At 37.1% G+C, this 26,592-nt stretch overlaps 1 pseudogene; it reads right to left on the minus strand.

The window, feature by feature from the left end:
• Nucleotides 1-1,692: 1,692 nt before the first annotated feature.
• On the minus strand, nucleotides 1,693-26,592 carry LOC149141370 (uncharacterized; annotated as a pseudogene).

Raw genomic sequence — 26,592 nt, forward strand, 5'->3', positions numbered from 1 at the left:
CTACTAGATATTTGTTCTTTATGTAAGTCTGAGTGGAAAACCACTCTAGAACATTGTTGAGGATTAGTGAGATGGCTTATTCTTTGGTATAACTTGCAAACAATCAACAATAATAATTCAAAATGATAACCAAGACTGTGCAAATACTCTATCTTTGAGAACTTAGTTTTCGGTGCAACTCCTTTGCATGTTGTTGTCTAGTTGAACTAGATCTCTCAATATGCTCAATGCTAAGACACTATCATGGTTTGGTGTGTATGTTTAGTTCTGCTTGTAGTGGTTTGAGAAATTGTAGACTTCTCCTAATTTTTCAATGCTTTAGGCAAGACCAACTAACTAATGGTGCCAGCTATTGATGAATGACGCCCATTAGGGTTAAACACCAACTGCCAAAACTTCTTAAGCACAAGGTATATAACTCTATCCTCAATGCAACCAACTTGGCATAACAATGAAATTCCATTTCAAATGCAAATTGTAGTCTGCACCCTTCTTATCAAATATGTAAAGCCAACAATTTTGCTTTTATTTAGAAATAGCCCACTCTATTGATGAAATATGTTACATATTTGATAGTCCATCCACAACAAAAAGGAGATGAAGCATTCCCACTCCCACTCACTCAACAGGGTAGTTATGTCATCCTTCTCATTAATGTATATGAAGATATATTCATGACACTACTAAAAGACCATGTCATTTGTAATAAATCAAAATATCTAATAAAAAATCTCTCCCTCTTTTGTTGTTAAGTTGGGAGAATCAGAGATGTGGTGTGTAATAACAGGTAGATTTGAGTTGAGATTGAGACTGCTCATCTTCCTAAAAAAAATACAACTTTATGTGCCTATGTTTCTGTCTGGATAGATTTATACAACATTAGATACAGGAACAACATTTCTATCCAATTAGCACTAGCAAATGTCTCAAACTGCAAAATAAACAAAGGAAAATAGTCCATCCAAGGGCAAGGAGCTGAAAATAGAGGAAATTTTCTAATATTTTGGAAAATTCATATGTTTTTGTATGTGTAAAATGTATACTCTAGGATTTTTCCATATTGGATTTTAGGCAATCAATTTTTTCTGTATTGAATCGAATTAGAATTCGAACTTAGTAACTATGGTTTTTTGCGGCTATTGTTCCAGAACAATGCTATGACCCACCATCATAAGCATGAGGGATGTGGATACCTTAGAAGTAGTCAATCTAAAAATCAATAGCCTAAATGAACTTACCTCTACAACAGCCTGCAAGATCAGCAAAAAAACCTTTCTAGTGCAGAGGATAAGTAAAAGACCTGATAAATGCAAGTCCTTGTAAATGTATAACAAAGAAATTAGATATTCAAAGGAGGAAGAAATAGATCTCATAGTAGATTCTGCAGTGACCATCCTCTTAGTCCTATCTTTATGGGTTTATTAAAAATAAATTGGAATGTTTGCACTAAATTCAATGTGCATATTTTATCAAAAACAAGTGGTTTAAACTTTAAACAACTCTTTCCAGTTAAGTTGCAGAGAGTTGCAAAATTTTAACATCTAGAAATAGAAAATTGAGGAAAGAAAGGGAGAGATGCATATAACGAGTTTCAGGCTTTTTGAGTAGGAAAGAAAAGGAGTGGTGCCTCTTTTTGGTAGAAAAACTTAAAATGCACAAAATTCATAGATTGTGAAGTTTAAAGATGCTTAATCAATTAGGTAGGTAAGAATATGTCACTGGAGTAGGCTTACAACCACGAGCAATCATATCTTTAAAGATTCCATATGCACAGTTAACTTGGCCTGCTCTGTTGAACCCACAGATCAATGTATTATGAATCACAACATCTGGTACATGCCCCTCTGATAGTAGTTCTTTATATAAGTCATTTGCGTGCTTCCCCATGCCTACATTTCCAAAGTGGTTTATCAAGGAGTTATAGGTGAATAGGTTTGGAACAAAGCCGTTTTTTCCATTTCATTGAAAAGTATTAAGGCCTTCATATACCTCTGTGCTTTTCTCAATCCATCAATGATGATATTATAGAGAGTGGTATCTGGCTTCAAGTAGTGAGTTTTCAATTCCTCAAAAAAGTGAAGGGCATCATCTATCCTACCCTTCATACAAAGGCTATCTATGAGAACAGAGTAAGATTTTAGATCTGGTTTTATGCCCTTTGCTACCATTCTGGAAAAAAAATTGCATACATCATGTAAGTTCCCTACTTGCCTAAATGTTGGAAATAACACTGAGAAGGGGGGGGTGTGAATCAGTATTAGCAAGTCAATAATATTTCATTTCCATATTCTGATTCATATACGCTACTTCAGATAATGAAACTTGCCTGTATACGCAACTGTATATAAGGCAACTAGCATATACCCTGTAAACTTATAATTTAGTTAATTCTTCATATGTTGATCTTTAATCTGTGCATCAGAACCATATAGACAATAACCAGGAGCAGTAAAAACAAAACAGATATGAACACAAGATATAAGGTGGAAACCCAATGTGGTTGAAAACCACCTGCTGCAATCGTCTCTATCTTTCTTTTAATAAGAAACTTATTTTTACAATATTTTGTACTAGTGCAGTCTTATACCAGTACACAGGCTTCTACCTACAGAAGGCTACAACCTTCTCTCATTCTCCAGCTTCTCCTGGAAGGGAGCTACAACCCCCTAGCTCTTGTACTAGCTGATGTACTAATACGTAGGTGCTGACCTACAGAAGGCTACAACCTTCTCTGTTCTTCCAGGGACCACGCTTCATAAATTTTCAGACTGGATCCATCAATAACATCAATCAAAAGTCAAATATATTTGCATCAACCAATCTCCTTTGCACCAACCAAAACTGAATCAAACAATCACTTCTCTGAATGCTATAACTAGAAACCAGTAATAGTAACCAGAACCCAGAATACTGCAACAACAATCAGAAGTAGCTAAAACATATTTTATGTGGTGTACGCTACTTCAATGTGTGCATACGCATTCTTCCCAAGGAAAATCTGCGTATACGCTATTTTGAAATCCTGAACCAGCGTGTATATGCGCCTTTGCTATAATGACCCTGCGTACAGATCTGTAAAAGATGATTTAACCTTTACAACTATTCAGAAATCAGTTATACCCAGATCTTCAGATTTACAGATTACAACATGCATCGATTATTCAGATAAAAGATCAAAACCACACAAAGATACTTCTCTTTAAGCCTTAAGATCTTGACCCATCAATAGAACTTGTCCTTCATCAAGCACTCAGGTTCATCCTTGATTCAGATCCAGTTGTGCACCATAACCCAATCACCTGTATTCTAGATCTTGTTCTTTATTAGATATTCAATTCATGAGTGACTTTGCCTAATGATCTTCTCCTCCTTTTATAGTCTTAGGCCTTACTCAATACCATGGTCCAAAACCACTTAGAAGCAATACCTTGGACCAAATACCAAGGACCAAAAGTAGTTTTCCAACATGTACGCGCCTTTATTTGCATGAAAGTGCGTGTATACATTGTACGCGCCTTTCGTTCTGCTAACCCGCGTGTACACACGATTTGGACAATAGGGAACCTGCGTATACCTCTCTTTCTTCATTCTGTGAGCCTGAACTTTGATCTGTCATCTGTGTGAGTTGCCATCAAGGACAACACTTGTGTCATAGCGCCAAGTTTGTGTCATAATGCCAAAAATATCCCCCTTTGGACTTGATGGCAACCCCAAGTCACTCTCCCCCTTTGTCATCAAGGGCAAAGGGTTATGCTCCCCCTGAGTATATGCCAAATTCTCTGATATACTGAAGTGTGTTGTCCATGCTCCCCCTGACTGTAAGCAAGGGCTGCAAAAAGATGTTCTACAAGAAGAACATGACTCTATACACCATACATGACTTTCCTATCACCAAAGACACATACAGACATCCATCTCCCAACCAAGTGGGGATATACCAAGATTGACTCATCCACCCAACCAAGTGGGGATATACCAAATGTTTATACATGACATATCAGAACATTACATCATCCATCCCATGCATAGTGGGGAAACAAAATAGGTCGTTAAATGACCTTGATAATAAAAGATATACATGACATAGAGACAAAAGATCTAAAATAAGACTATCAACAACTATCATCATCAGCGTCTGTCAATCATCATCCAGATCAGCAACCATGATCTCCCTCTACACCTATTCCACCTGAATCTATGAATTTGTACCAAGATCTTCTAAGATATTGCCAACAATGCATTATTAGAAGTATATGCTCCCCTTGAATCTGTGCCAGATGATCATTGTCAAACCCATATCAGACTCATTTCATCTTGATTTTGGTCCACTGTTTTTCTTCAAACCAACATATACGTGATTGTATCCACAAAAACCGGCGTATGTACGCAGATACACTTCATGAAACTCGTGTACAATCATTTTTCTCTTAAATAGATAAGTTTCAACAGCATGATGATGCATCAACTACTACCAGCTTATGTCTAAGATATTCAAATGTCTCTCTGGGCACTGGTTTGGTGAATATATCAACAACCTGTTCTTTGGAGGGAACATACTCCAATTTGACCTTTTGTTCAAGCACTTGTTCACGTAGAAAGTGATATTTGATGGGTATGTGCTTGGTCTTGGAATGCATGACTGGATTCTTTGAAATACTTATTGCACTTGTATTATCACATAGAATGGAGGTGGGTGGAGTACATGTGATCTGAATGTCTTGCAATGTTTGCATCATCCAAAGGAGTTGTGTGTAGCAAGATGCAGTAGCCACATATTCTGCTTCAGCTGTAGATAGTGCAATTGAACTTTATTTCTTGTTGAACCAAGATGCTAATCTGGAACCCATATAGAATGCACCACCACTAGTTCTTTTTCTGTCATCCACGCTTCCTGCCCAATCTGCATCTGTATATGCATGAAGTGTAATATCTGTATCCCTAGGATACCATAAACCAAAATTATGAGTTCCTTGAAGATATTTGAAAATCCTTTTGACTGCTTGAAGGTGTGAGTCCTTTGGATTTGCTTGGAATCTTCCAACTATTCTTACTGCATGCATAATGTCTGGTCTGGTACCTGTTAGATAAAGCAGACTTCCAATCATGGATCTGTAGGTTGGTTGATGTACTGCTGCTAATTCATCATTTGAGTTGAGACTGCATCATGTTACCACAGGGGTACATACTAGTTTAGAATCTTCCATGCCATATTTTTTCAAGATCTGCTTGAGGTACTTGGTTTGTGATAGAAAAATACCATCTTTATTTTGTTGAACTTGTAAACCAAGAAAATATGTGAGCTCACCAAGCAGGGACATTTCAAATTCTTTCTGCATCACCAAAGCAGAGTTTTGACTCATGGCTTCTTCATTGCTACCAAAAATGATATCATCAACATACACAACAAGTATTAGCAATTTATCATTGTCAATCTTTGTATATAGATTGCTATCAGTTGATCCTTTTGTAAAACCTTGTTGATGGAGGTATTTGTCAAGACGGTAATACCAGGCCCTTGGAGCTTGTTTTAGACCATAGAGAGCCTTTCTAAGTCTGCATACAAGTTTTGGATCATTTCCAAGGATGAATCCATCTGGTTGCTCAATATATACTTCTTCTTCTAAGTCTCCATTAAGAAAGGCAGATTTTACATCCATTTGGTACACTTTGAAGTTCTGAAAGCTAGAAAGAGTAAGGAACATTCTTATGGCTTCAAGTCTAGTGATAGGTGAAAAAGTTTCTTCAAAATCTATACCTTCTTGTTGAGCATATCCTTTACAAACAAGTCTAGCCTTGTTTCTAATAAATTCTCCATTTTCATTCAGCTTGGTTTTGAATATCCATTTGGTTCCAATGATATTCTTATCATGAGGTCTAGGAACTAATTCCAAAGTATTATTCTTTTCAATTTTCTCAAGCTCTTCATTCATGGCCTTGACCCAACATTCATCTTTGCAGGCTTCATGTACATTTTAAGGTTCGATGGTGGAAAGCAATGCTAGATAGCTTGAAGCTTCTGTAATAGTTCTTCTTGTCTGCACCCCTGCCTCTTTCTGTCCCAAAATTTGAGTTTCTGGATGATTTTTCTGAACATACCTGGATGGAGTCTTTTCTTCTACCATTATCTGTTCTTCTAGTGCTTCATTGGTTTCTTCTTCAGAATTAGTCTGATTTGATGTGGAAAGATAATCCTCATCTTCTTCAAAATCTTCAATTTTTACATGCTTTGGATTTTGGCCTGCTTCATCAACTACAACATCAATACTTTCAACAATTTTCCCTAGTCTTTTATTATAACACTTATATCCTTTACTTCGGGAGGAGTAACCAAGGAGAATGCCTTCATCTGCAATAGGTTCAAACTTGCCAAGTTTTTCATCCGTCCTTTTGATGTAACATTTGCTTCCAAAAACTTTGAAGTATTTTATAGTCGGAGTCTTACCATACCAAAGTTCATGTGGAGTTTGAGTGTTGTTTACCCGAACGTTTGTTTTGTTGAGAATAGTGACGGCAGCAAATGCAGCTTCACCCCAGAAGGTTGCAGGAGTTCCAAACTCATCTAGCATGGCACGAGCCATTTGTTGAACAGTTCTGTTCATCCTTTCTACCATTCCATTTTGCTGAGGACTCCTCGCAGTGGAAAATTCTCTTCTTATTCCATGTTCTTCACAAAAGTCGAAGAATTCATCTGAGGTAAATTCCCCTCCTTGATCAGATCTGAGGCATTTGATTTTGTGATATGATTCATTTTCAACCAAAGGTTTGAAGGCTTTGAATTTTTAAAATGCTTCATCTTTATGCTTTAGGAGTCCTATCCAACACATTCTGGAAAAATCGTCAATGAACAATATAAAGTATTCTTCTCCACGAGGTGACTTTTTCCTTAATGGACCACATAAATCAGTATGAACAAGCTCAAGAGGCTTACTAGCTGATCCTTCCTTCTCCGAGAAATGTGCTCTGGTTTGCTTACCAAATTGACATGACTTGCATATTGTATTTTTTGGAATGCTAATATCAGGAAGATCACGAACAGCCTGGTGTTTGCATGCTTTCCTTATTTGAGGGAAGCTTAAATGCCCCAATCTTCTGTGCCATAGCCAATGTTCATCATTTTTGCTTAGGTAGCACTGTTGTTGTCCTCCCTTGAGTATGTATAAGTTGTTTGGATTTATTATGCCTTTGATCATGATTTCTCTTGTATCAAGCTCACGAACAACACATCCATTTGATCGAAATACTACTTCATTTCCTTGATCACACATTTGACTAACACTTAATAGGTTATGCTTAAGACCATCAACATACATAACATTCCCAGCTTTAACCTTTTCTTTTAAGAGAACAGAACCTTTACCTTTTATGATAGCAGGAGTGTCATTTCCAAATGAGACCTTCTTTTCCTTTTCTAAGGCATTATATGGCTGAAGTTTTTCTTTATCACCTGTCATGTGTTTCGAGCATCCACTGTCAATATACCATTGATTTTCTTGTCCTTCTGCATACAAGGCTATACCACATCTTTCTGTTTGTGGTTCTTTCTTTCTCCATGTTTTGGGACCCAATGAAGTTTGCTCCTTCTAAGATGTTTGCCAAAATTTACTCCTGCATTCAGAATCTTCATGATCGAAGTTGTTACAGATAGAGCATTCTATTTCATTTTCAAGAGGAGAAAAGTTATTATAGGTCCTTTTCATGATCCTAGTCTCATTCCTTTGATTTCGTGCTTCTCTAGTCATGATGGTCTTGTAAGCAACACATTGAGCAGCTTTGTGTCCAAAGTTATGACATGAAAAACATTGGCCATTAAAGTAGTTCCTGCGATTATCGAATCTACTGACCTGGTGATTCATTCTTGAAACAGATTGAGTATGATTTACCTGAGGTTGGTTGTAGCTTCTGTTCATCCTTGAAGTAGATTGAACCTGATTTACCTGGTGATCTGCTTTATGCCTTTGTTGACGATTGTCAAACTGTTCACTTCTCCTTGTTGCATCAAGATAGCTTTTGGAGGTTGACGGCCTCTGTGCTTGAGATATTTCTTTAGTATATCCAAGACCTGTCTTTATCAGAGGAGATCACTGCACTTTGATAATTTCATCTAAAGTTTCTGATCCTTTAGCAAATATGAGATTGAGAGCTTTTGTTTTCTCAATAGCTTTTCTTAGACCCACAATTTCACATTCTAATTTTTCATTGTGTTTTTCCCTTTCAACAAGTTGGAATGTCAGAGTATCTATAATCATATTCTTTTCTTCTAAACAAATTTTAAGTTTAGGAATATCTTCATAAAGACCATAGATCTAAAGCATCCAAGAAATCATCATCTTCAAAAGCCATCAGAAGTCTATAATCATTATTATTTTCATCTTCATCACTATTTGATAAACCATCGCTATCTTCATGCGTATAGCAGCTCTTCTTACTTACACTTTGTTTTCTATTCCATTTTTTTGATTCCTTACCTTTGTCAAGCTTATCTTTGTGAGGACATTTGGCAGCATAATGATTGACTCTTCCACAAGAAAAACATTTGAAAGGTATTTTACCTCTGAATCTTCCAAAACCCCGTTGAATGTTCTTGACAAAGTTTGCTTCTTGCTCTCCTTCTGACGTATGTCCTGATTCATTGAGTTCTCCTCTTCCTAAAGCTTTGAATGCGACTTCTCTCATGTCTGATGGACCCCCTTTTCTCATTTCGAAAGCAGTTAGGATTTTGTGCAGCTGTGTCATAGTAATACTCTGAAGATCCTACTTTTCTTCTATGGCAGAAACTTTTGATTCATACTTAGAGGACAAGGACCTTAAAACCTTTTCAACTAAAGTAACTTCTTTTATCTCTTCACCCAAGTTTTTCATTCGATTAACAATCTCATATATACGTAAGAAGTAATTAGCTATACTTTCATCATTGTGCATTTTGAGAGTTTCATATTGAATTCTGAGAGATTGTAGTTTTGCACGTTTTACCTAATTGTCTCCTTCATATCTTAGAATGATCTTGTCCCATATTTCTTTGGCGGTTTTGAGCTGCATAACCTTGACAAATTCTGATTGTGACAGACTCCCCAATAAAGTATTGACAGCCTTGGCATTTGTTTCATACTGCTTTTTACCTGTCGTATCTGTAGGAATTGTTGATGGAAATGTGTATCCTCCTTCCACGATTTCCCAAACATCTGTTCCAAGAGATTGAAGATAGGTTGTGGTTCTTACCTTCCAATAGACAAAGTTGCTCCCATCAAATATTGGTGGTATAATGGATCCTTCTCTTTCGTAATTACTCATGATGATAGATCTTCCTTCAAGCAATCAAGCTTCTTCTGAAGGACCTGCTCTGATACTAATTGTTGGAAATAATACTGGGGGGGGTGAATCAGTATTAGCAAGTCAATAATATTTCATTTCCATATTCTGATTCATATACGCTACTTCAGATAATGAAACTTGCCTGTATACGCAACTGTATATAAGGCAACTAGTGTATGCCCTGTAAACTTATAATTTAGCTAATTCTTCATATGTTGATCTTTAATCTATGCATCAGAACCATATAGATAGTAACCAGGAGTAGTAAAAACAAAACACATACGAACACAAGATATAAGGTGGAAACCCAATGTGGGTGAAAACCACCTGCTGCAATCGTCTCTATCTTTCTTTTAATAAGAAACTTATTTTTACAATATTTTGTACTGGTGCAGTCTTATACCAGTACGCAGGCTTCTACCTACAGAAGGCTACAACCTTCTCTCGTTCTCCAGCTTCTCTTGGAAGGGAGATACAACCCCCTAGCTCTTGTATAGTTGATGTACTAGTAGGTAGGTGCTGACCTACAAAAGGCTACAACCTTCTCTTTTCTTCCAGGTACCACGTTTCATAAATTTTCAGACTGGATCCATTAATAACGTCAATCAAAAGTCAAATATATCTACATCAACCAATCTCCTTTGCGCCAACTAAAATTGAATCAAACAATCACTTCTCTGAATGTTGTAACTAGAATATAGTAACAGTAACTAGAACCCAAGCCAAAACCCAGAATACTGCAACAGCAATCAGAAGTAGCTAAAACATATTTTATGAGGTGTACGCTACTTCAATGTGTGCATACGCATTCTTCCCAAGGGAAACCTACATATACGTTGTTTTGAAATGCCAAACCAGTGTGTATACGCGCCTTTGTTATAATGAACCTGCGTACATATCTGTAAAATATGATTTAACCTTTACAACTATTCAAACATCAGTTATACCCAGATCATCAGATTTATAGATTACGACATGCATCAATTATTCAGATAAAAGATCAAAACCACACAAAGATACTTCTCTTTAAGCCTTAAGATCTTGACCCATCAATAGAACTTGTCCTTCATCAAGCGCTCAGGTTCATCCTTGCTTCAGATCCAGCTGTGCACCATAACCCAATCACCTATATTCTAGATCTTGCTCTTCATTAGATATTCAATTCATGAGTGACTTTGCCTAATGATCTTCTCCTCCTTTTATAGTCTTAGGCCTTACTCAATACCATGGTCCAAAACCACTTAGAAGCAATACCTTGGACCAAATACCATGGATCAAAATACCATGGACCAAATACCACGGACCAAAACTGGTTTTCCAACATGTACGTCCCTTTCTTTGCATGAAAGTGCGTGTGTACGTTGTACGCGCCTTTCATTCTGATAACCCGCGTGTACACGCAATTTGGAAAATAGGGAACCTGCGTATACCTCTCTTTCTTCATTCTATGAGCCTGAACTATGATCTATCATCTGTGTGAGTTTCCATCAAGGAAAACACCTGTGTCATAGCGCCAAGTCTGTGTCATAATGCCAACACTAAATGCATGCGTAAGACTAATATAAGAAGCATAATTAGGCATGCACCCAGCTTTGGCCATCTCCTAAAAGAGATCGTTTTCCTCATCCACTCTTCCTGCCTTGCAAAGCCCATCAATTAAAGGACAGTAAGTAAAGGGTGAGGGAGGACATCCATTTTCCATCATGTCATCATATAGACTTAAGGCCTCATCTACTCTATTGGCCTTTACAAGGCCTGAAATTAGAGTGTTGTAGGTAATTGTATCCATTTTGCATCCTCTTGCAAGCATCTTGCCAAGAAATATAAAGGATTCATCCATATTGGAAACTTTTCCAAGAGCATCAAAGAATGAATTATAAGTGAAAACATCAGGAGTATGGCCTAATGTCTTCATCGCTTTGAAAAGATTCCAAGCATTATGGAAACAATCAGCTTTACAGAGGCCATCAATAAGCACATTATATGCTACAATATCAAAAGTAACACCTCTATGTATTGATTCCTCAAACAATTTGTGGGCATCAAACACTCTCCCTGCCTTACATAGTGAATCGATAAGAGAACATACCACATAAACATCCCAACCGACACCTTTGTTTAGCATCTCTTCATAAAGCAAGATTGCCTCATCTGCCCTGCCAGCTTTTCCCATGCCATCAATTAGAGTTGCACACATGTTATCATCAGGAACTAATCCCCTCACTCAATATAACTCCCTATACAATTCCAAACCATAATATAGCTTCCCAACTTTCACTAGCCCAGGTAGGAGACTACCCAAGCTGATAAGTTATGGAGACAGATCATCCTTCATCCGATTAAACAACTACAAAGCATCATCTATTAGGTCTCCTTTAACGAGACCATCAATTAATATATTGTAAGTAAAATCATCAGGCTTGTACCTAGTTTCTTCCATTCTTTGCATCATCCTGCAAGCCAAATCTACTTCACCATTCTTGGAGAGGCCATCTAGGATTGAATTGCATGTAATAACATTTGGAGGGTTGTTGAAAATAGCAACAAGAAATGCTAAAAATAGCATTCAAAATATTCCAGTTTTAATTTGTCCTTGAATTAAAATTCAAATTTAGTCTCACCGGTTGCTTGGAAATAATTAATTAATTCATTATGGATTAATTAGTTGGAGAAATTCAAGTTAGAAGTCTTTCTGAAGTCATGCAACAGTTATCCCTTAAATTAAGGAGATTATCCCTTAATTAAGGAGATAAGATTGAGTTATATTTGAGTTGTAATTAGTTAGCTCAGTTTAATGAGTTAAGTCAAGTTAAATTAGTTCCAAATTGTTTGAGGAACTAATTGTGAGTTCAGTCAATCAATGCATGCATGCATCCAACTAGTGTACTACAGATAACTGAAGATTCTCTCATAAATAACTCATACATTTCTATTCAGAGAAAGACCCAGCTGAGATTAAAGGCAGGGATAGTGTACTATCAGTTGCATGAGTTTTCCTATAAAGGAAACTCATCCATGCATAAGGAATAAGGTTCCGTGAGGATTGCGCAGTTTTACAGGGTGTGAGATCAGTGTGAGTGATCAGTGTTACACTTGGTAACAGTAGGATCACCTAGGAGAAACAGCGCAAGTTAATAGGAGCTTGGAGGGCAGAGGAGAAGGCTTGTGAGAAGCTTTGATTGCCTGTGAGCATCCATGAAGATTGTACTGATAGTTGGCTAGCTGTGAGAGCTAAGGCTTTCTATAATTATGATGTATTTCCACCTTGTATGATAATACAGATAGTGGGGTTTTTATCTGAGGCTTTCCCCTGAGTATTTTTTGTGTCTCATGTGCATTGATTCTTCTTCTTCTGGTTATATGTGTTCAGCTCTGATTCAGCTCATTCTTATAGCTTCCGCAAAGCAAATTGATAGTAGAAGTACATTATAGTATTTTTCTTTGGTATATTGCATTATCGGGTTAATCTACAGTGAGATTTTCTACATAGATATCAGAGGTAGATTTGTAGAGAATTTGAAGAATTTCTACATGGTATCAGAGCAAAGGTTATCAGGACTGTGAACAGTATACTAAGAAGAGAATTTGAAGTTTGAAGTTCGAGGTTGCAAGTATAAATCGAATTCATCTCATACTTCACGTTGGTCAATGGCGTTCTATGGCTTGAGACTCGAGTATGCCTTGGATGGCAACTCGAATTACATAGCATGGAAAGATCACATGGAGGCTATATAAGAAGACAACGGCTTGAAGGATTTCATTGATCAAGAAATACCAAAGCCAGGTTCAACTAATGCACAAGAGTTGGCTGAGTGGAAGAAGCGTGTGGTGAGGGCGAGACAAATCATCCTTGAGGGAGTTTGAGACCATATTGTCTCGAGTCTCCACGGGAAGGATACTCCATATTCAATGTGGAAGACATTGAAGGACCTCTACCAAAACAGTAGCGACCAAAGGAAATTGGTGCTCAAGGACAAGCTTAGAAGAATCAAGATGGAGAATGGCGATACTGTTTCCACATATTTGAACAAGCTCACCACTTGCAGAGATGAGCTTAGCAGTGAGGGAATAACTATTGTCAATGATGATATGGTGAGCCTAGCTCTCCTCGGTCTTCCAAAGAGCTGGCATAGCTACCAGGACTCTATGAATGGAAGGGAGAAACTGTCGGATTGGGAACGACTGTGGTCAGATCTCATCCAGGAGGAGATCAGGAGGAGTACACGAGATGGTTCTTCATCCAAGGAGGATGTTGGGACTCAGAAATGTCATATTTTCATCCACCTTTTTCTTCACTATTCCTTACATTTCATCATCCCATTAACCTTTTATCATATCATTTTCATAAATACATTTGGGTTTCACCTTCTTATTTTCCATTTTATTCATTTTTGTATTACAAGTGAATTTATGATTAAATATTAGAAAATATACATATTTTTATATATATCTCAAGAATATGTGAGTTTTGTGATGTGTAGGAAATATGTGAAGAATTAATATCTCCTCCACCATATTAAGGAGATAATTATGCAAGCCTATTCCTAAGGAGAAAATCATGGAGAATCTGGTTGGCATATCTTATCCTATTCCTAAGGAGCAAATCATGGAGGATTTGGTTGGCATATCTTATCCAATTCCTAAGGAGAATATCATGGAGGATTTGGTTGGCATATCTTATCCAAGATATGTGAGAGATTTGTGGAGGATTCAAAGGGATCATATTTTGTAATAATGGGAAAGTAGTTAAAAATGGTTGCGAGATTTATGGAACTAAAGAGAGATCAGTGGATGATCATTATGAGTTTGTTACTCATCCCATTGTATAAATAGGAGTACAATCTCCTCCATTTGTAATCGGGAAGTTTTTGTAATCTTAGAATTTTGGAGTATGTAATCTTAGAAGCTTAGAGTTGTAATCGTTTAATGTTATTTTCTTGCCTGTGAGTTTATTGATTTGATTAGAAGTTCTTGCAAATAATATTCATAGTGATAGCTTGAGAATTCGATTGCTAGATCATTGAACAATATCTTGTAAAAGATTTGATCAATCATTAGATTTCAAAGTATCTCTGTGGACTCTGTTTTCATGCATTTAAAATTTCAGTGTGCTTAAAAGAGCTTTTGATTTTCATGAATGCTTAGTGTGTTAGCTGGAAAGATCTTTTGTGCATAATATCCTTGTAAGAGGGTTGAAAACTCAGTCTAGCAACACGTTGTTTCTTTAGAACAGTTAGATAAATTAGATGATCTGAGTGTTAAGGTGTGAGAGGAAACATATTTCAATCTCCTGTAAAGGAGTGTTGTAGCCTGTCACAGTAGACACTTAGTTAGGTAGATGAGATCCTTTTATGTCTATAGACTTTAGACACGTGCCTCTATGTTTACCTAGCACCCTAGATTGGCCACTACATTTTGGCCACTACTTGAAAACCAATTCTTTGGCTAGTAAGAATTCCTTGTTTTATTTGTTTACTGTTTGGTTCATCGCTTCAATAATGACTTGAGGACAAGTCAAAGCTTTAGTGGGGGAGAAGCATCAGCATTTTTGTTTTCCTTATCTCATCTCCTCATTGTAAATTTTCAAAGAGTTTGTTTCAGCACTTCAGTATTTCAATAAAGAAGTTGTTTTTGTCTTTGTTCTAATCAGAGGGACCTGTTCAAGCAATATGCAGTGGGACCTGTTCAGAAGACTATGTTACCAGCACTAATATTAGAGGGACCTGTTCAACAAACATTAAAGGGACCTGTTAAAGACTGCTACATCAGGCTACTTCAACAAAGTTTCAACAGAGTTTCAAAGGTTTCTTATCATCAAGGCTACATCAACACCAAAGATCAAGGAAGCTGCACACACAACATTCTTCAGATCTCAGAGGGACCTGTTATATCCAATTTTATCTCAGAAGGGACCTATTATGGACAGTGAAGATTAGTCATATCTAGACAATAAAGATCAGTCCTACCTATGCATGCCAACTCAACTCTTGGTCAACCAACAAAGTGTAATGTATTGTTGTAATTTTTATTTTTAACATTTAAAATTCTTGAATTATTTTAGTGTTAAATATGATGATTATGATTGCTTATGATCAATTTCAAAAACACCCCTATACCCATCACCCTTGTAACATTCCTAACTACTATCATTTCCCAACACACTCTAGCCTATCGCCATATTCCTCCTACGATTTTTAAATCTTCTCCTACACCACCCTTCAAACCTTGTCATTAACTCCTCATTCTTGAATCGGCCATCAAACCTTATCATCGATCCATCATCTTCCTAATCGGCCAAGTACCAACAAGTAATGGACAAGTGGTGAATCATTGGAGAGCCAAGTGTTAAACGATTTCATTCATTTTTTTTGAATCGGCCAAGTTATAAAACGATCGTTTGACCCAAGTCGACTCATGCAACAACTATCTGTTATCATCACTCCAGCACTCCTTATATGTCTACGGCGTTCTCATGATTGTACCTATGCAAACCAGTACAGCTCCTCTGTCTTTGTGATATGAATGCGCTCTGCATTATCATTATAGTAAATTGGGTAAGGTCGGTTGTTAAGTTTCATTTCATTCTCAGTTCGTAAAAAGGGTGTTACCATACTAGTAATTCAAACTCTGTGATTTCAAAGAAGGTCGAGAATAGCAGGTGCTACAAAGGGAGAGCATAGTAATTGGGCTCACCACGAGTTTCTACCTCCGCCATAATCCGAGGACTTTAATCCGGTCGCTGCCCAAGTTATTGAAGAAGGAGACCCCGAGAACAGAGGGCGCTACCAGGTCGGTTGAGTGGAGCGCAAAATAGAGGTAACAAATCAAGAGACCCTTGTTGAATTATTAAGCATAAACAAAAAGGGTTATAACAGGTGTTTCTTTGTCAAAATGACCAATAGAGCAGAGCCTACGACAATTGATAGTTCCCAATATCATGATGACTGTATTACAATTTTAAGGGAAAAACAATGGTTATCCTTCCTAGAGAAGTTTAATGGGAACAATGAAGAAGTAACCAAGTAGTTTGCATTTACATTTAATGGAGAGAAAGCATTGATAGGCAACTTCTCTTTTAGGATTTCAGAGGATACCATAGCACAAACCTTGGGAATCAGTCCAGAAGGAGAAAAATATTTCAAAACAAAACAATTTAAGGAAAAATCATGGACTCAATTCATGTCTAGGTCAAGGGTTTCCTCTGTCAACTGGAAAAAGGGTGTCCCTAGAAGCTGGTTGATGCACCCATGGGATGAAATGGTGTACATTATTCAAAAATTTGTTACGTGTGAAGGTCGTTACAGCATAGTCTATCTATATCACATCAAACTCCTGTTGCACTTAAAATGGCAATGCACCATTAGTCTACCCTATTTCCTCTTACAGAGTTTGACTAAGATGTCAAAAACTATTCAAAAGCAAAAGGGTAATGAAGATAAAAGCTTGTATCATTTTGGGTTGATTAAAATTCTAATTGAATTTGAAGTGCAGAGGAGGGGAAAAACATGGAAGGAATTTTTGGTTGCTAATCAAATCAAAGATGGAGAAGATGATCAGGAGCAGCAAGAGCACTCAGAATTTATGCTTGATATTGATGAGGAAATCCCTGTGCGCAAGTCAAGCAATGTTCCTCCACACAGCAGTAGTGTAAGGACAAGAAAGATGAGGCAAGAAGCTACCCAGAAAATTGAGCAAGACAAAATTTTCACTACATATACAAGAAGATCAAGGAGAATACAAAAGACCCAAACACAAGAAGATCAACCAGAGTCAAATGCACATGCACCGATGGACATTGAGAGCAGTGCTCATTCACAGCCAGGACCGGAAGCCGAAATGGAAGTCGAGAGTAACAATGGACAAGGGAAAGAGCCAGCACCTGCAAACAAGAAACAAAGGAGGTTAGAAAAACAAATTGAAAAGCTAAAAGAAGAATTGATGGAGGCCAACATGCTAGAGAAGGTCATCAAGAAGGAGAATGAAATGTTGAGAGCTCAGAGCAAGAAGACTCAGCAGAAAAATGAGAAGTTGAAGGAGCAAATCAAAGAACTCAAGGCTGAACAAACCGACATTTGCAAGTGGGAAACCAAATGGTATACTCAAAAGAAAGCTCTCAAAGAGAAATACAAGAATTTGAAACATGAGCTCCACGTTCAGAAGAATGCCCAAGCTCAGAAGAATATAGATGCATTGTTACAAGCGGTAGAGGCACAGGCAGGAACAGAGTATAAAGGGAGCACATCAGGATTAGCATGAGGACATGCTAAATCATTGAGCTTGGGGGAGATGTTGGTACCATTTCATTGCCATCCTTTTCTTCTAGAAATCCATCATTTGTCTATCTTTTTCTCCCATAAACCCCTCATAGTCCATTGAAATTGATTAATCAAAGCATTATAGTTGTTAATTTACATTAAATTTAATTTGTGAATTTTTATGTTAAAAATTAGGAATTTTCAACAAAAATTACAGGATGTCATGACTTCCTGTAAATGGTTTATGATGTGACACGTGGCATGGCAGGAAAATCAAAACAAAGGATAGGAACGTGATCTGGAATGTACATACATGGTGAAAGATCTATTCAACAGCGAATCTAAAGCTCCTGGATACATGGTCAATGCTGGTCAAACCCAGCCTTTTTGGTCACAAAGGCAGCAAAAAGCCAGAGTTTCCCAAACTGATTTCATTTTGCTTTGGAAATCAGTTAAGATTAGAAAAGACAAAAATCACTCTTTTGTAAAAGCAGAAACATCTGCATAATGTATGTACATTCGATTTAGAGGGAAAGTTAGTGAATATAGGATAGGAGACAAGCAGATAAAAGACTGCGTATTGTATTGTCCAGAACGATTATTATTCTTGTGTATTGTTTCCAGAACATTGCTCTTGCATCTTATTTCAACTTCCAGAACTTAATTACAGTCATCGTTTTACCCTTACAGTGCTTATGCGTTAACATTCTCATCGCTTGAAGTTTCTTAAGTGTGCCATTGAAGCGTGGACGGGCCCTACGTGGAGATTGGTATACTTTTATTTTCATTTCCATAGCGTTTTCGAATCTGAATAGTGTGAATAGTGTTTAATGTTATTTTCTTGCCTGTGAGTTTATTGATTTGATTAGAAGTTCTTGCAAATAATATTCATGGTGATAGCTTGAGAATTCGATTACTAGATCATTGAACAATATCTTGTAAAAGATTTGATCGATCATTAGATTTCAAAGTATCTCTGTGGACTCTGTTTTCATGCATTTAAAATTTCAGTGTGCTTAAAAGAGCTTTTGATTTTCATGAATGCTTAGTGTGTTAGCTGGAAAGAGCTTTTGTGGATAATATCCTTGTAAGAGGGTTGAAAACTCAGTCTAGCAACACGTTGTTTCTTTAGAACAGCTAGATAAATTAGATGATCTAAGTGTTAAGGTGTGGGAGGAAACATATTTCAATCTCCTGTAAAGGAGTGTTGTACCCTGTCACATTAGACACTTAGTTAGGTAGATGAGATCCTTTTATTTCTATAGACTTTAGACACGTGCCTCTAAGTTTACCTACCTTGGTTGATATTAAATCTAGTCTAATCTAGCACCCTAGATTGGCCACTACATTTTGACGTCGTTGCCCACTAAAAATAAAAAAAATAAAATTTCACAAAATTCATGCAGGTTTGAAAATAAAAAAATGGAAAACTTGGAAACAAATTTTGAGGATCGATTTATCAAACATTTGGAGGATTCTATAAATGTTTTTGCCGAGCATATTTCATCTGACCCAAACAGGGAGTATTACTTTTCATGGTTATTTTAAGAATGGATTGATTTTAATATCATGATTAAGTCAATTTCAACACTTTGATTGTCCTTAATATGTTTTATTAGTGCCCATGGGGCTTTGGATTGACGGTGAATGGGTGTGTTGTTAAGGCACTCCTTGCGATAGGTCACCGGTTCAAATCCCCGTGGGTACTTAGGTTAGTCTAATAGATAAAAAAAAATAAAAAAAAATAAAAATATGTTTTATTTGGTATGAAATTTTTGCGTAAGAATCATGAAGAAAATGGCCATTTCTTCTTGAGCACACTTATGTTTTCTTTCTGCCAAGTTTTTTTTACAGGTTACAGGATAATCAAGTGGTCATAAGGAGATTACATTGTGACGACAATTGGTCTTCCAAAGACTACAATTTATGAAAAATTCTAAAGACAAATCCAACTCCACAACCACTACCTTGCACCTCCCTTTTTAAAGCAGATTTTGAATTCCACCAATTGTAAATCCATAAAGCTTGACATTTCCATATCCATTTTTCACAGCAAGAGTTCATCTTCATACACCATGCATTTCCTTACATCCATTTTTGGATGCTCGAAGGAGCTAATTCTTCACTGCACATATCATGACATTTTCCACTACACAACGATCCTTTTGTGTCATGATTACTCCCTTTTTCCTTCCAAACGCCTAGACCATCCCTATGTTACAGCCATCTTCCATTACCTTATCTTTCACGACTTCATGCATGCCTATTTTTCTGAATCGCATACATTCCTTTATCCTTTTCAGTTTATTTTTGCCTTCTAGTTTTCCTTTTGAATAAAACTCATTCCCTTTCCATGATTACATTGCCTTGTTTTCCTCGCCATGCTGATCCACACTGATTTTCCGTGAGTTCTTTCCATTATAGTCCTACCAAATCTTTTTGTACAAACTCGCGTTGACTAATGTGGGATTCCTTAAGGCCCACCTTTCAACAAGTCTTGCCCCATCGACATCAACACCTTATCTGGGAAATAGACTAGAGTTCCTTTTGAGTACCTAGAGGCTTGCATGCCTTAATGGCAAGTTCTCTCGCTGACGATCATGGGAATACATCAGTGTCCCTTGATATTCAGATCTTGCAAGTGGCTCGACCTCAACACATCCATTCGCACTTTGCAAGATGTACTCGGGTACCTTGGCACTCATTGACATCAATGGTGAGTTGCCTCACATTGGTTAACGGCATACATCAATGGCCGGTAATCCAATGATTTCTATTCATGCTCGACATCGACACATTCTTTCGCATGATTAGAATTGTACCAAGAAGTTTAGTAGCAGGTGAAGACTATACACTTTTTCACGACTCCCTCAGCAGTTACAGCAGCATGAATTCTGATCTATGAGAGTACCACAGTTCCACTTTCAGCATTTATCTTTTCCATGATTCAGCATCAGCAGTTCAGATTCCTTCATTTCCCAGGATCTAGTAACAACAACATCAGTCACATTTTCCTGATCCAATAGCAGCAGCAGCAGCTACATTCCTCTTGCATAGTTCATCATTCTTGGGTAAGTATAGGTATGTTGTTTTCTAATATTTAATCATGCAATTCCTTATATGCTAATTTGAATATTTTGGAAAATTCCCTCACCATGCTAAATTTCCTTTCATGAGCCATGTCAAGTTGCATGAGGACATGCAACCAATTCAGTTGAGGGGTGGGGGGGGGGGGAACTATATTCACTTCCATGATTCCATTTCTTCACCACACTACATATTCACTTCCATGATTCCATTTCTTCACCACTATCACTCCATTTTTTCTCATTTACCATTCACCGACATTTATTTTCCAATGATACTTTGTTGCACTTTGCTTCATACGTAATATTGGCATGCTTCATTAATATTACAAAAGGGCTTTATTATGCACATTGATAGCTTATGATTTCCAGTGAGTGTTTACATTATTATTTAATAAAAGAGAACAGAAAACGAAATGAATGTTGTTAACACAAGGATCAACATTCTTTGTATTCATGTTTGTCACACAAGAACCAACCATAAGAAAATGTAAGTTGTTACTCATGTCTTTCACATATCCTGGAAACATTCATTATTAAAGACATCATCATGTAAAGCCAAAGTTGTTCAAGATGCCAAATGTTCTTAAAGAGACCCATGCATGGTTGCATGAGGACATGCAACAAGTTCAGTTGGAGAGGATGTTGGGACTCAGAAATGTCATATTTTCATCCACCTTTTTCTTCACTATTCCTTACATTTCATCATCCCATTAACCTTTTATCATATCATTTTCATAAATACATTTGGGTTTCACCTTCTTATTTTCCATTTTATTCATTTTTGTATTACAAGTGAATTTATGATTAAATATTAGAAAATATACATATTTTTATATATATCTCAAGAATATGTGAGTTTTGTGATGTGTAGGAAATATGTGAAGAATTAATATCTCCTCCACCATATTAAGGAGATAATTATGCAAGCCTATTCCTAAGGAGAAAATCATGGAGAATTTGGTTGGCATATCTTATCCTATTCCTAAGGAGCAAATCATGGAGGATTTGGTTGGCATATCTTATCCTATTCCTAAGGAGAAAATCATGGAGGATTTGGTTGGCATATCTTATCCAAGATATGTGAGAGATTTATGGAGGATTCAAAGGGATCATGTTTTTTAATAATGGGAAAGTAGTTAAAAATGCTTGAGAGATTCGTGGGATCATATTTTGTAATAATGGGAAAGTATATTAGTGGATGATCATTATGAGTTTGTTACTCATCCAATTGTATAAATAGGAGTACAATCTCCTCCATTTGTAATCTGGAAGTTTTTGTAATCTTAGAATTTTGGAGTATGTAATCTTAGAAGCTTAAAGTTGTAATCTTAGAGTTGGTTTGTAATGAAGATTTTGAAATAAAGGATCATACTTCAATTTTGCTTCTACATCTGAGTCTCCATTGAAGTGGTGTGCTAGTGGAGTTATGGAGGGCCCCCATGGCCTCACTTGCATGCTTATTTGTTTATAATTTATTTTATGTTTTTGTTTGATTTCAGCTTTCAAGTGTTGTTAAATGTTATAATATTGGAAGAGTCTTATTTGAAGGTGTTCTTGTAAGAGAACCGTAAGATCTCATACAATTATTAGATCTAGGTTTATTTCATTTCAGCTTTTAATTTCTTATTAGATGTTCTAATGTTGGAAGAGATCTTGTAGAATATGTTCTTGTAAGAGAATCATAGATCTCAAACAATTGTTAGATCTAAGTTTGATTAGTTATTGAAAGAGATCTTAATGAATATGTTCTTGTAAGGGGACTTCAAGATCTTGGACAAATTAGGAATCTTTCTAGATCTATATATTTTAGATAAGCACTTCTAAGTTTACCTTCCCGGGTTGACATTAAATTAAACTCTAATTTGCATCCGCATTTTAGACCACACAGAGGATGAAGAAAATCTAGCCTTAGCGAGTAAGGAAAGGAAAGAGAAGGAGAAGGATTCTCATCCAAAATCGAATTCTTCTCATGGAGGGAATAAGGTTGACAAGTCTAAAGTGAGATACTTTAATTGTCACAAGATGGGTCATTATGCGACTAATTGCCCATCGGAGAAGTCCAAGAAGGGATCCTTCGATGGATCGGAAGGTGAGGCATTAGCCTCTCAGTTCGAAATGGACTTCACCCTCATCGCATGCATGGTGTCATCGATGATGGGTTGTGGTTGGTTTCTTGACAATGGAGCCTCATTCCACATGACCGGAAATAAAAGTTTATTCAGTACCTTGGAGGAGAAAGACCTCAAGATGCGCATAGAGATGGGTGATGATGAAAGGTATAGTGTTTCAGGAGTGGGCACAATTGCTTTTCAAAGGGAGCATGGAGCTCTTATCAGCTTAACAGATGTGAAGTATGTGCCTGGACTGAAGAAGAATTTGGTATCGATCGCGATGTTGGAGGACAAAGGCTACGATGTTGTCTCCGGTAAGGGAAAGGTTTTCCTTCGACACATCACCACGAGACAGGTGAAACAGATTGGCTCACGAGTCAAGAACCTGTATTCTCTTGAGGTTCAAGATGCATGCAAAACCTTAAGGAGCAAGGCAAATGTTAGAGACTTGCTGGTTGAGAGGGAGAGTAAATTACCTCTAAACATACAGCCCCAGAAAAAGTCTCAGACAATTGTGGAGGAGCCACAATTGGAGATGCTAAGAGGAGACCGAGTGGAGGTATCCACTCATGTAGAGACCTCCAATAGGGGGGAATTTTGAGCCAAGTTAGCAGATGGATCACATGCAGCCATACCTCTAGGCGTGAGGTGGGGCGATGTGAAGTGATAGTCTCAAGAAGGTTGAAATTGGGCAGGGTCCATTGAGAGGTTTTATCTCATGGATTGTACCTTGCTACAAGAGCCCAAAGTACATAGTAGTGGGAGGAATCAGTGGGATTGATGTGGTCAGAGATCAAAGTGGCATGGGCTAGAGAAGTGCAGAAAGGCAGAGTCAGCAGAAGCGTAGAGTTTTCAATCGACATAGGAAATAGCAGTCAGAGACTTTGACGATAGATGCATCATTCTAATTCAGGTTGGATGTTTTTTTTTTTGCTGGAGTTGTTAGAGCAACAACACTAGAGAGAAATGTTTCATGCAGAACATTCCAAAGGTTTAGGATCAAGATCGAGTTGAATTCATTTCTTGTTGAGAGGAAGTGTTGAAAATAGCAACAAGAAATGCTAAAAATAGCATTCAGAATATTCCAATTTTAATTTGTCCTTGAATTAAAATTAAAATTTAGTCTCACCAGCTGCTTGGAAATAATTAATTAATTCATTATGGATTAATTAGTTGGAGAAATTCAAGTTAGAAGTCTTTCTGAAGTCATGCAACAGTTATCCCTTAAATTAAGGAGATTATCCCTTAATTAAGGAGATAGAATTGAGTTATATTTGAGTTGTAATTAGTTAGCTCAGTTTACTAAGTTAAGTCCAGTTAAATTAGTTCCAAACTGTTTGAGGAACTAATTGTGAGTTCAGTCAATTAATGCATGCATGCATCCAACTAATGTACTCCAGATAACTGAAGATTCTCTCATAAATAACTCATGCATGTCTATTCAGAGAAAGACCAAGTTGAGATTAAAGACAGGGACAGTGTACTATTAGTTTCATGAGTTTTCCTATAAAGGAAACTCATCCATGTAGAAGGAATAAGGTTCCTTGAGGATTGCGTAGTTTTATAGGGTGTGAGATCAGTGTGAGTGATCAGTGTTACACTTGGTAACAATAGGATCACCCAGGAGAAACAACGCAAGGAAATAGGAGCTTGGAGGGTAGAGGAGAAGGCTTGTGAGAAGCTTTGATTTCCTGTGAGAATCCACGAGGATTATACTGAGAGCTGGCTAGTTGTGAGAGCTAAGGCTTTGTATAATTCTGATGTATTCCCACCTTGTATGATAATACAGATAGTGGGGTTTTTAGCTGAGGCTTCCCCCTGAGTATTTTCTGTGTTTCATGTGCATTGATTCTTCTTCTTCTGGTTATATGTGTTCAGCTCTGATTCAGCTCATTCTTTAAGCTTCCGCAAATCAAATTGATAGTAGAAGTAGATTATAGTATTTTTCTTTGGTATATTGCATTATCGGGTTAATCTACAGTCAGATTTTCTACATACATATCAGAGGTAGATTTGTAGAGAATTTGCAGAATTTCTACAAGGGAATCTTCTTACCCACATTTCTTTAAGTAAATCTATCATTTCCTTGATCTTACCATCTTTACCAAGCCCATTTATCAAATTATTGTACGTCGCAGTGGTAGGAGATATATGAATGTGCTGCATTTTGTTGAACAATTTCCATGCCTCATCTGCTCTACCTGCTTTGTAAAGAATACTCAGCAAACTGTTAAATATCATTTCATCTGGATCACACTCTGTTTTCATCATCTGAAAGAGGATCTCAGTGGCCTTATCATCCCTTGCTTTGCAATAGCATCTTATCATCATGTTATATGTAATTGTATCAGGAGAAAGGCCTACTTGTCTCATCTCTTCAAGATGGTCCTTCGCTTCTCTAACTTTTCCTGCTCTTCCAAGACAATCGATACAAATATTGAAGGAAACAACATCAGGAGCAATGCCCTTCCACTTCATCTGCCAAAAGACTTGATATGCTTCATTGAACTTTCCCTCCTTAACATAGTAATCCATGAAGAAATTATAGGTAAAAGAAGTGGGTTTGCATTCATTGGTATGCATTACCTGCAAAAGTTTTAGTGCTTCTTCTAATATGTTAGTCTTGAGAAGCCCAATAATCAAAGAATTGTAAGTAATCGAATTGGGAGAGTTTCCCTTCTTCACCATCTTATCCAATGCTCCAAAGGCCTCATCAACTTTTCCTGCTGTGTAGAGGGAATTGATAAGAGTAGTGAAGGTAATCATGTCTGGCACACACCCATTATCCTCCATCTCCTTCCAAAGCTCTTGGACAACACTGATGTCTCCAAAATCACCATACTTGTGGATTAGAGTATTGTATGTGACAGAATCAGGCCTGCATTTGCTTCTCCTCATTTCACTTAGCAATTCCCTTGCCTCATTCAATCTACCAGCATTGCAAAGAGCATCCATCAATGTAGTGAAGGCCATGACATCCAATTCACAACCCTTTGTCTTCATTTGTCTCAACATACCACATGCTTCATCCACTCTCCTAGCTCTCCCTAGAACTTTGATGTAGATTGTGAAGGTGTAAACATTGGGCTTCAAGCCCAACCTTTGCATTTCTATAAAAAGTTTTGATACCTATCTTGTTTCTCCCTTTTTCCCCCAGGAACTCATAAGTGCAGAATAGCATTTCATGCTAGGTACAAGTCTTCTGATATCATCTTCTTGTATACATCCATGGCTTCTCTCTGAAATCCAGATTTTAACAGTAGAGTTATCAGACCATTGTATGACATGTTATTTAGCACAAACCTAGATCCTTTCATCTCTTCTAGGGCTAGAGGAGCTTGCTGGATAACTCCTCTGAACCCAAAGACCCAAAAAAATTGTTATAAAAGTCAGGGAATTAGGCTTACAATGTTTTTTCTCCATCAGATCCAGAATTTTTGTCATTCAATTGAACATATGGGCTGACCCCAGAATTTCTAGCATAGAATTGTACACCTCTATGTGGTGCAAGAATTTTGGTTTATGAGCTGCCCGTGTGAAGAAAGTCAGTGCTTGTTTTGGATCTATATATGACTTCAAAAGTTGTGCAACATGATGTGGATTCAGCTCTCCCTGTTGTATAAACATGTGGGAAACATCATGACTTTTAGAAATCAACCCAAACCTTGAAGTTGTTTGAGTGGTCCTTTGTTTGTTTGAGGCCCAATTGCACAAAACATTCTGGAAAGAACATGCCATTAAAGTGATACTTTGAAATCTGAAAACCTTTTTCCTCTTCTGCATTCCCCAGTAAAAGTAAAAGCCACCTCTACATATCTTATATCGCAT

Source organism: Pinus tabuliformis, chromosome X, assembly GCF_031772625.1.
Source record: "Pinus tabuliformis cultivar Carrire ecotype Pingquan chromosome X, CPIR1, whole genome shotgun sequence".
NCBI classification, from domain to species: domain Eukaryota; kingdom Viridiplantae; phylum Streptophyta; class Pinopsida; order Pinales; family Pinaceae; genus Pinus; species Pinus tabuliformis.